Genomic DNA, 11,550 nt, shown 5'->3' on the forward strand with positions numbered 1-11,550 from the left:
TTTCTAATCCATTCATCTGCTGATGGGCACTTAGGCTGTTTCCAAATCTTAGCTATGGTGAATTGTGCTGCTATGAACATAGGGATGCATATATCCTTTCAGATTGGTGTTTCTGTTACCTTGGGATATATTTCTAGAAGTGGGATCACTGGGTCAAATGGGAGTTCCATTTTTATCTTTTAGAGGAAACCCCATACTGTTTTCCACAGTGGTTGCACCAATCTGCATTCCCACCAGCAATGCAGGAGGGTTCCTTTTTCTCCCCATCCTTGCCAGCACTTGTTGTTGATTGTTGATGATAGCCATTCTGACAGGTGTAAGATGGTACTGCATTGTCGTTTTGATTTGCATCTCTTGATTTCTTTCTTTCTTTCTTTCTTTTCTTCCTAAATCCTCACCCAAGATTGCTTTTCAGTGATTAGAGAGAGAGGAAGGAAGAGGGAGAGAGAGAGAAGCATTGATATGAGAGAAACATCTATTGGTTGGCTCATGCATACACCCTGACTGGGAATAGAACCCACAACTTGGATATATGTTCTTACCGGGAATTGAACCCTTGATCCTTTGGTGAATGGGACAATGCTCTAACCACTGAGAAACACAGGCCATGGCTTCTATCTTCTTTCTTTAATTTGGTTGAACATATTCTTAGCTTCCTGAGAAAAAATGCATAGGAAGCACATTTTTGTAGATCACATATGTCTGGAAAAAAGATCTTTATTCTATCTACATTTTATAGCTTGGCTGGATATAAAATTCAACATTGGAAATACCTTTTCATCATTTTGAAGTCATTGATCAATTCTTTTCTAGCTTCCCGATCATTGTAGAGTAGCTGGATACTATTAGACTCCAACACCTATGTATGTAACCTGTTTCTTCTCTCTGAAGTTTATTTGATCTTCTCTTTCTTCTTGGTATCCTGACATTTCAGTATTTGATATATCTTTGGGTGGGTCATGCTTTATTTATTGGGCTGGGTACTTGGTGATATTCATATTCAATGGAGAAACTTAGGTCCTTCAGGTCTGGAAAATTTTCTTTTTTCATATTTTTTAATAATTCTTACCTTTTTTCTAATTTTATTTTATCTTTTTGTTCTACTTTCTAAGATATTTCCTCAATTTTATCTTTCAGTTCTTTTTAATGCATTGTTTATTGATACTACATTATATTTAATTTCTAAGAGTTCTTTCTAGTTCCTTTTTATTGTTTCATGGCATTCTGACCTTTCGTGTCTTAGAATATTGATTATAATTTTTTAAAAAAATTTTTCTATTGATTTCAGAGAGGAAGGGAGGGGAGAGAGAGAGAGATAGAAACATCAATGATGAGAGAGAATCATTGATCAGCTGCCTCCTGCACGCCCCCTACTGGGGATCAAGCCCACAACCCAGGCATGTGCCCTTGACTGGAATCGAACCTGGACCCTTTAGTCCGCAGGCTGTTGCTCTATACACTGAGCCAAACCAGCTAGGGCTCAAAATGATTATTCTTTTAAAATTCTGTTTTTCTTAGTTGGGTCATAGCTTTTCTAGCTTCCATGACAGAAAAGTTGGTCCCATCTTTAACTTTTACCCTAATTTACTTGCTGAATATTATCTCACTATCAAGTCTTGCTGATATTATATACCACTTTCCTCCTTCATTTGCCTGTAGTCACCCCATAGCTTAGTGCTTATTACCTTACTACTAGGGTGTAGCAGAATTCTAATTATTCCCGACTATGGTTTTCTCTTTCTCATTTTATCCTGTGTAAACATGTAAGAGCTATAATTCACACACCATGCTTTTATTTTGTTGATGGTTCTACTAAAAATAATTTGGTGGTTGTTTATTGTTAGCTGACTTAAAACGTGGTTCAGAGCAGAAGATGCTGGGTGTATATACCTTTATACCCTGTAGTTTTCTACTCAAGATACAGTGAAAACATTCTGAGTTAAAATCAAAGGTTTCCATGTAACTCAAATTGCCCTGGCTCTGGCCCTCAACTGCTTATGCAGAAACTCAAGCCTCCTGCAAAGTACATTCCCTATTTAATTATTTCTGAGAGCCCCCATGAGGAGTCCCACACCTGTTCAGAAACAAATCCAATTCTATGATATTCTACCAGGTGCTGCTTCTACTCCATGCTGCTTCACCAGATGCTAGTCTGTCCTGGTGGTGTTGAAGATACATGATGGAGAATGGAGGGAAATGACCTTCTTTTCCCTTTTATTATAGCTCTGATATGCAACAATATTTGTGCAGTTCTCTCAATTTTATTAATGCAGTCCTTGTTAAAATTGGGACCTAAATATGGATCCAGATAGGCTGTACCAGGAATGAATTCAAAGAATATTTGAATTACCTTCAACTCAGAATCCCTACTCCCCTTGTCTTACACCAAGTGGTTAAGGTTTTGTTATTGGATCAAGTATGTCGTATCTAAGGCTTAGGACTTCTTTCTTAGGATTTCTCTCTTCACACATGCTTCTGCCCTACCAACCCACCAATTTGCCAGATATCCCTTAATTCTAGTACAGTCATTCTCAAAGTGTAGTTTTTGGATTAGTAGTATCAACATCACCTGGGAACTAATTAAAAATGAAAATTCTCTAGTCCAAGACTTCTCTAGTCTACAGAATAAAAAACTCTTGGTGTAGAGGTCTGAGGTTTTTTTGTTTTGTTTTGTTTTTTAAATACATTTTATTGATTTTTTACAGAGAGGAAGGGAAAGGGATAGAGAGTTAGAAACATCGATGAGAGAGAAACATCGATCAGCTGCCTCTTGCACACCGCCTACTGGGGATGTGCCCACAACCAAGGTACATACCCTGGACCAGAATTGAACCTGGGATCCTTGAGTCTGCAGGCTGACACTCTATCCACTGAGCCAAACCGGATAGGGCAAGATCTGAGTTGTAATAAGATCTGTAGGTGTTCTAGTACATGAAAAAGTTTGAGACTCACCATTCCAGCATTAGGGGGAGCCTCTCCTCCCACCCCTGTAGCAAATAAATAAATCTCTATATAAAAGCCTAAGCGACCCTTACCACTGAACAACCACAACAACCAGAATGACTGGTTGAGCAGTTACTATGAGGCACACTGATCACTAAGGGGCAGATGCTCAACACAGGAGCTGCCCCCTGGTGGTCAGTGCACTCCCACAGGGGGAGCACTGCTCAGCCAGAGGCTGGGCTCACGGCTGGTGACGCAGGTGCGTTGGTGGAGCCTCTCCTGACTCTGAGGCAGTGCTACCAAGTGGCAGCGGCAGGCACAGCAGGTGGGGATGAGTACGAGCAGCGCCCGGCCCTGACTCAGGCTCCTTCTTTGCCACCTGCCACTTGGCACACTGCTACATGCCTTGGGGGATGTCTGACTGTCTGTTTAGGCCCAATCCCTGGATTGGGCCTAAACAGGCAGTCGGACATCCCCTGAGGAGTTCCAGATTGCGAAAGGGCACCTCCTCCTCCACCAACTCCCCTCATCCCCCCATGCATGAATCTGTGCACCGGGCCTCTAGTAATAAAATTTTTAAAAGGCTTCTGTGCCTGACTGATGTTGCTCAGTGGTTGAGCATCAACCTGTAAACCAGTAGGTCATGGTTTGATTTTTGGTCTGGGCACATGCCCAGTTGTGGGCTGGATGCCCAGTGGGGGACATGTAGGAGGCAGCTGATCAATGATTCTCATCTTTGATATTTCTATCTCTCTGACCCTCTCCCTTCCTTTCTGAAATCAATAGAAATATGTTTTAAAAAAAAAGTAAAAAAAAAAAAAAAGAGTAAAAGGCTTCTAAATTTACCTTCTAGAGCCATTGTGATTTTTCATTACTCTCCCAAAACTCCACAATGCTCCAAAGTTAGTCTTTTGGTCATTTTTTCAATGTACTCATTTAAGGATTTTATGTATGTGTATGTCCACCTTCAAAGTCATGTCTAAAACTATATTTTATCATTCTCATAATTGATGTTTCTTTCTCTTCCGCTCCCTTCCTCTCTGTGAAAAATCAATAAAATATATTAAAAAAAAAAATAAAAATAAAAAAATGAAAAAGGGAATGCATTGACTTGCTAACATGAATATCTAACTTATGAAATAATGAGGTGACATTTTGATCAAGACATAAGTATCCTGAGAGTTTAGTACCTATGAATTAATCCTGGTTGGCTGATCAAATCAGGGTGCACTGAGAAAAATCAAGCTTCTGCACCTTCAAAACCAAGAAGTAGATTCTGGACCATGCAATGATAATAAGAATAGATTCAGCCAGTAATTAAAAAGACTCAGAGTTAAACAAACTTGGGTTAGAAGCCTAGTCTGCCACTGTTTCCTTATTTGTAAAATGGGATATATCTACTTCATAGCATTGTAAAGTGCTATCATGGTGCTGGGTACTATGTCAGGAATATTGTCTTGGCAGTCTGGAAATCTTCAAATCAGGAGTAGTTTAGTGGTGGCTTAGTGGTTGAGTATTGATCTATGAACTAGGAGGTCACAGTTTGATTCCCAGTTGGGGCACATGCCTGGATTGCAGGCTCAATCCCCAGTAGGAGGTATGCAGGAGGCAGCTGATCAATGATTCTGTCTCATTGATGTTTCTATCTCTCTCTGCCTCTCCCTTCCTCTCTGAAATCAATAAAAATATATTTAAATATATATATTTTAAATCTGGAATTTAGATTTTAACAAGAAAGCTCATAATTGTTGAAAATTGACATAAATAAATAAAATTGACTATAAATCAAACCAAACATGTCTCTGAGTCAATTTGGTTTATGAGTTACAAGGCTGTGACCAGTGTTTTAAACTCTAAGTAATACTTATTTAAAATATATTTTTATTGATTTTTCACAGAGAGGAAGGGAGAGAGATAGAGAGTCAGAAACATCGATGAGAGAGATACATCCATCAGCCGCCTCCTGCACATCTCCCACCGGGGATGTGCCTGCAACCCAGATACATGCCCTCGACCGGAATCGAACCCGGGACCCCTCAGTCCTCAGGCCAACGCTCTATCCACTGAGTCAAACCGGTTTCAGCAGTAATACTTATTTAAAGACTAGAAGTCCAGTGCATGGATTTGTGCACTGGTGGCGTCCCTTGGCCTGGCCTGTGGGGATCAGGCCTCTTCAACACCCCCTGAGGGGTCCTGGATTGTGATAGGGTGCAGGCCAGGCCGAGGGACCCCACCAGTGCACAATTAGGGAGGGACCGCAGGAAGGCTCCAGGGCATGTCTGGCCCCCCTTGCCCAGTCCCAATCGGCTGGACCCCAGCAGCAATCTAACCTATAGGTCGGAGCATCTGATCAAACAAATGGTCAGACACCTAGCATATTAGGCTTTTATTATATAGGACTAGTGGCCCAGTGCATGAAATTCATGCACATTAAAAGGGAATTAATTGAAGGAAATATTTTAATATTGCTATTTGCCCTTTCTCTATAATAAAAGTGTCAGAGATGAAAGGAAATTAGTAAAATGTATATGAAAATCTTTCTCCTGGGGTGCACCATGGGTCCTAGAGTCAAGTCCCCGCCCAGCACCCACACATACTTCAAAAACGCAGGAGATCCAGACCCAGCCGCCCTACCCCCATTGAGTGAGACCCAGACCTGGCCAGCCCCACCCCTGTCAAGCCCCTCCAGACAGGGGGCACAGTCTCAGGTCCCCCGGCCTGGCGTTGGGGTGGAGGGCACAGCCTGAGGTCCCCTGTCAAGTCCCGCCAGGTGGGGGGCATGGCCTGAGGTACCCCATTAAGCCCTGCCAGGAAGGGGCATGGCCTGAGGTCCCCCGGCCGGCCGGTGCTGGGATGGGGGGTGCGGCCTGAGGTCCCCGTCAAGCCCCACTGCCGGGAGCCGTTCCATCCTTGCTGTTTCAAGGGACCTGGCATATATGGCATACTGTTCTTAATATGTTTGCTCACCTTCTTGGCACTATGTGTTTTAACCAAGGTCACCTCTCCGAGAAAGGTTGTTTCTCCAGGTATTTTCCCCTGAAGTTAGGGAGGGAATAAAACCCCTTAACTGCCAGGCAGGTAATTAATCACTTTAACCACGAACAATCATGCTTAAGCTACATAATCTTTACTCCCTGGAATGGAGATAAGAAACGCCCTAACCTTTGGAATAGAGATTGATAGGATTAGAATCAACGCTACAGAACCTGGCGACCGAACCTGGCTGGAGAACGTGGCTGGAGAACCTAGCAAGAGAACATGGACACAGAACTTGGCTGGAGATTGTGGCTAGAGATCCTGGCAAGGATGCTGATCAACTGAACACTGTCTCTGTGTCATTCCTTCTTCGCCAACTCCGTCCACACCTTTGGGGACCCCTGGACCTGCTGGGGTTGGACCCCGGCACCCCACCAGGTGGGGAGCACGGCCTGAGATAACCATCAAGCCCTGCCGGGTAGGAGGTGTGGCCTGAGGTCCCCATCAAGCCCCACCAGGCAGGGGGCGCAGCCTGAGATCCCCCAGCCCAGCACTGGAGCAGGGCGGGGCCGCAGTCTGCGGTTCCTCGCCCTGGCCAGGCACCATGCAGCCTCAGGTCCCTGATGTTCGGTTGTGACGTTACGGCTGTGGTCAGCAAACTGTGGCTCGTGAGCCACATGCGGCTCTTTGGCCCCTTGAGTGTGGCTCTTCCTAAGCCTCAGGAGTACCCTAATTAAGTTAATAACAATGGACCTACCTATATAATTTAAGTTTAAAAAATTTGGCTCTCAAAAGAAATTTCAATAGTTGTACTGTTGATATTTGGCTCTGTTGACTAATGAGTTTGCCGACCACTGTGTTAGGGCATCCTGGCTAATTTGCATATTCCTCTATTATTTAGATAGATAACTGAGGCATATTAAAATTGTTATGATGCCCTAACTGGTTTGGCTCGGTGGATAGAGCATCAGCCTGCGGACTGAAGGGTCCCAAGTTCAATTCCGGTCAAGGGCATGTACGTTGGTTGCGGGCACATCCTCAGTAGGCAGTGTGCAGGAGGCAGCTGATTAATGTTTCTCTCTCATCGATGTTTCTAACTGTCCCTCTTCCTTCCTCTCTGTAAAAAATCAATAAAATATATTTTAAAAAATAAAATTGTTATGAGTTTATTGAGTAAAAATTGATTAAAATCAGACAGCATCCAATTTAGCAGGTAGAAAGGAGCTCTGAGGAGCTCTACAAAATGAAAGACTTTTATAAACAGAAGGGAGAAGGAACAAGGAAGTTACAGTGGGCAAAAAAGCAGGTTCCTTATTACAAGCTCACATTCCTTTAGGGCAGTGGTTCTCAACCTTCTGGCCCTTTGAATACAGTTCCTCATGTTGTGAGCCAACCATAAAATTATTTTCGTTGCTACTTCATAACTGTAATGTTGCTACTGTTATGAATCGTAATGTAAATATCTGATATGCAGGATGGTCTTAGGCGACCCCTGTGAAAGGGTCGTTCGACTGCCAAAGGGGTCGCGACCCACAGGTTGAGAACCGCTGCTTTAGGGAATGGCAGATGTCTATTCAGGCAGATTACCTAACAAGTGCTGATCAAGAGATTCCTGATGCCTGGTTTTAGATTACATTTCTAAGAGAGCTGAAACTATAAATTAAGTCTCAGTTTGTTCACATGGGGCTTTAGCATAAGCGACTCTATTTTCTTTTTTAAAAAATAAACATACTGTATAAACAGAAAGGAAATAGGCGGGACAAAGCATGTAGGAGGGGAAGTTTAAGATGCTTTGGGGTTTCCAAGTGTAGACCAGTTCAATTGGATGGAGTAGGAGTTTCACTTAAAGGAGAAAAGAGGCCCAGCCGGCAGGACTTAGTGGTTGAGTGCCAACCTCTCAGCCAGGAGGTCACAGGTGGATTCCTGGTCAGGGCACATGCCCAGGTTGCTGTCTTGATTTCCAGTGGGGTGTGTGCAGGAGGCAGCCAATCAATGATTTTCTCTCATCATTGATGTTGATGTTTCTCTCTCTCTCTCTCTCTCTCTCTCTCTCTCTCCTTCCCTCCCTCTCCCTCTCCTTTCCTCTCTGAAATAAAAATAAAATTTATTCTATACCTTCTAAATGCCGTAAATTATAAATACCATTTTTCACTCTTCTCTTTTCCCCAAAAGTGGGTCTTCTAAGTTCTTTTCTTCTCTGATCCCCTTTTTACACAGAAAAGTTTTATGAGTTTATTGAGTAAAAATTGATTAAAATCAGGCAGCATCCAATTTAGCAGGTAGAAAGGAGACACATTGGTGACGGCTAAGGGCTAAAGTGATATATTTTTTAAAAAAGATCACTCTGGCTCTGACCTGGTAAGTCAGTTGGTTGCAACATCTTCCCATTCACTGAAGGGATGTGGGCTGGATTCCCGGTTGGGGCAGGTGTAGGGGTGAAGGGGGTGGGGAGTGGCTGATAGGTGTTTCTCACATCGATGTTTCTCTCTCTCTCTCTCTCTCTCTCTCTCTCTCTCTCTCTCTCTTGTTCTTTGTTCTCTTTCTCTCTCTAAAGTCAATGTATGTACCCTCAGGTAAGGATAAAAAAAAATCATTCTGGCAGCAGTGGTGGCAAAATGTCAGGGAGTGGGTATTGCAAGACAAGGAGAGCAGAGCTTGGGCTGTAGCAGTAGAGGTGGCAGGGGAAATTTCATAAGCTGGAGATCAAAGCTGACTTAATGACCTTCCGGGGTGGGCCAGCAGTTTAGGTAATTGCATGGATGGTGTTGCCACTAAACAAAATAGGAAATTTAGGAAGAAAGAAATGATTTGGGTAGATCGATGTAGGGGCTTGTTCAGTTTGGGACATAGTGAATTTGGTGTGGCTGTGTAACTTCAGGGAGGAGTTAGCTTAGTATGTGCCATATAGTATTCTAAGTGCTTTACATCTATTAATTTAACTTTCACAGCAAGCCTCTGAGATAGGTATTACTATTTTCCCCACTGTAGAGACTACGAAACTGTGGCATAGGAGCCTTAATGTGGTCAAGGTCACACAGCTAGTAAATGGTGCAACTAGGATACACGTCTGAGGCTTGGAGCACAGGTCCAGGAAAAGTGCTGAGTATCTGCTAGGCAATGGGGTAGAATTTGAAACAAGACACACCCAGGCTTTGTTACCAAGGAGTTTTTCAGCTTAGCGAGTCATAGATTTTGGAGGTAGTAAAGATATAACCATGCAAGTGAAGAATGAGAAGATAAGAAAGCCAAAGATAAAATCCCAAGGAACAGCTATATTTAAAAAATAAAGGGAATTGCCCTAACCGGTTTGGCTCAGTGGATAGAGCGCCGGCCTGCGGACTGAAGGGTCCCAGGTTTGATTCTGGTCAAGGGCATATACCTTGGTTGCGGGCACATCCCCAGTAGGGGGTGTGCAGGAGGCAGGAGATCGATGCTTCTCTCTCATAGATGTTTCTAACTATCCCTCTCCCTTCCTCTCTGTAAAAAGTCAATAAAATATATTTAAAAAAATAAAGGGAAGAAAAAGCCCCAGGGAAAAGATGCAGTTAAGAAGTTGAAAATCAGGAGAGAGCAAGGTGTTGGATAATATTGGAAAAGAGAATTTTGAGGAAAGAGCGTTAATTGACCAAGAGATCAAGTTAGCTAAGGAGTAAAGGTGTACAGTGGCATTGATAACTAACAGATCTTTGATGGCCCTACGAAGAGTGACTTCTTGGGAATGATGGGAATGTAAGTAAATCGCAGTGGATTGAACTTGGGTTTGAAATCATGAGGACCAGAGACTGGAGTGAGAGAGGCTGTAGCAGTTTAAGCAAGAGAAAATAATTGTGAAAACCAAAGAGACAGTGGTAGGAAGAGAAAGGTTACAAGCACAAGAAAGACAATTTCAGGGAAGAATCAATACTTGGTGACTGGTTATGAGTAGACAAGAGACTCAGAGAAGAGTCCAAGATGATTCTACTCTCCACCCAAGGTCACTGGTGCCATTATTAGAGATAAGAAGTTAAATATGTTGAGTTTGGCATGACAGTGAGACATCCAGCAAGCAGTTAGTTTATTAGGAGTTGTAAATTTAAAATGTAATTGTTGAAACATTTACTGGATTGTTTTCAAGTTGTACAGCAAGCATTTTTCTGTAGTATTACTTGTATAATATACTTTATGCGGCCACAGACTTACTTGCTGAATTTCTCATTATTAAAACTTGAGGAGCACATTTATTATACTGGTAAGGAAACAATGCTATTAATTACTCTTTTTTAGTGGATGTTTGAGTGTTCATGGAAGAACCACGGTATTTCTTTTTTTGCTTAACAACCACTTATTGCCTGCCAGGCACTGTTATAATCACTTTATAAATGTTAACTAATTTAAATTTAATTATCAAAACAATTCCATGAGCCCTGGCTGGTGGGGCTCAGTTGGTTGGGCATCATCTGGTGCACCTGGGGGTTGGTGGCTGATTCCCAGTCTAAGCACAAGCCCAGGTTGCAGGCTTGATCCCCGGTAGGGGGCGTGCCTCTATATTGTTTTCTGTATTGGCGGAACCAATTTACATTCCCACCAACCACAGAGCGCAGGGTTCTCTTTTATCCACATCCTTTACAACACTTGTCTTTTTGGTCAGAGCCATTCTGACGGTGAGATGATATCTCATTGTGGTTTTGCTTTGTGTTTCCCTGATCATTAGTGGTGTTGAGGATCTTTTCATGTACTTATTGGTCATTTGGATATTTTTGGGAATATGTCTATTCAGTTCCTCTGCCCATTTTTAAATTGGATTGTTTGCTTTTGTGCTATTGAGTTGTAAGAATTCTTTACATATTTTGGATATTAACCCTTTATCAGATATCTGACTTGGACATATTTTTCCTCATTCGAAGGTTTTAATTTTCTTGTTTCTTTTACTGTGCATAACCTTTTTGGTTTAATGTAGTCCCACTTATTTAGTTTTGCTTTCATTACTTGTGCTTTTGATGTCATATCCAAAACAAACAAACGAATACCATAGCAAGACCAACCTCAAGAAGCTCTCTCCCTCCCGTCCTTAACCTTTCTTTCTCTCTACTTTATTTTAAATTTCTCTAGTTTCAGGTCTTCTGCTTCAATCTGTCGTCCATAAAATACGAGTTTTAAGAACCAAAGTGAGTTACTAAGAAACCAAATATAAACTTTAAATAAGTTAGGAAGTTGAGATGAGGGAGATTTGAGAGTTCTTTCAGAGATGGGACAGAGAAAGTGGTAAAGAGGACATTTTTGGGGGGCTGGAGATTTAGGACCTTTGTGGTTTAGGCAGAAGGCTTTCGGAACGGCTAAGGCCAGGGCTGCGGCACAAATCTGTAAAGAGCTCAGAAAAATATGCCTAAGGCTGTGCCTTTCCTTTCTGATGCTTGAAGGTGTTTACATTTGTGTTCTGATCGCCGGTGACTGTCGCCAGTATAATTACCGCTTGCTGGCACTTTGCTTTTTGTTTACTTATTAGCTGTCGTGCATCACCAGAAGCCGAAAAAGAAACAAAAATCTCCGTTCCTTGTTAAGAAGTGGAAAGCGGCCCCTTAACATCCTTCATTCTCCCATTTTTACCCCAATTGACAGTTCTCAGCAGCTGTAAGAACTAGCGGAGCTCGACCC

This window comes from Myotis davidii, unplaced genomic scaffold (assembly GCF_000327345.1).
Source record: "Myotis davidii unplaced genomic scaffold, ASM32734v1 scaffold441, whole genome shotgun sequence".
NCBI classification, from domain to species: domain Eukaryota; kingdom Metazoa; phylum Chordata; class Mammalia; order Chiroptera; family Vespertilionidae; genus Myotis; species Myotis davidii.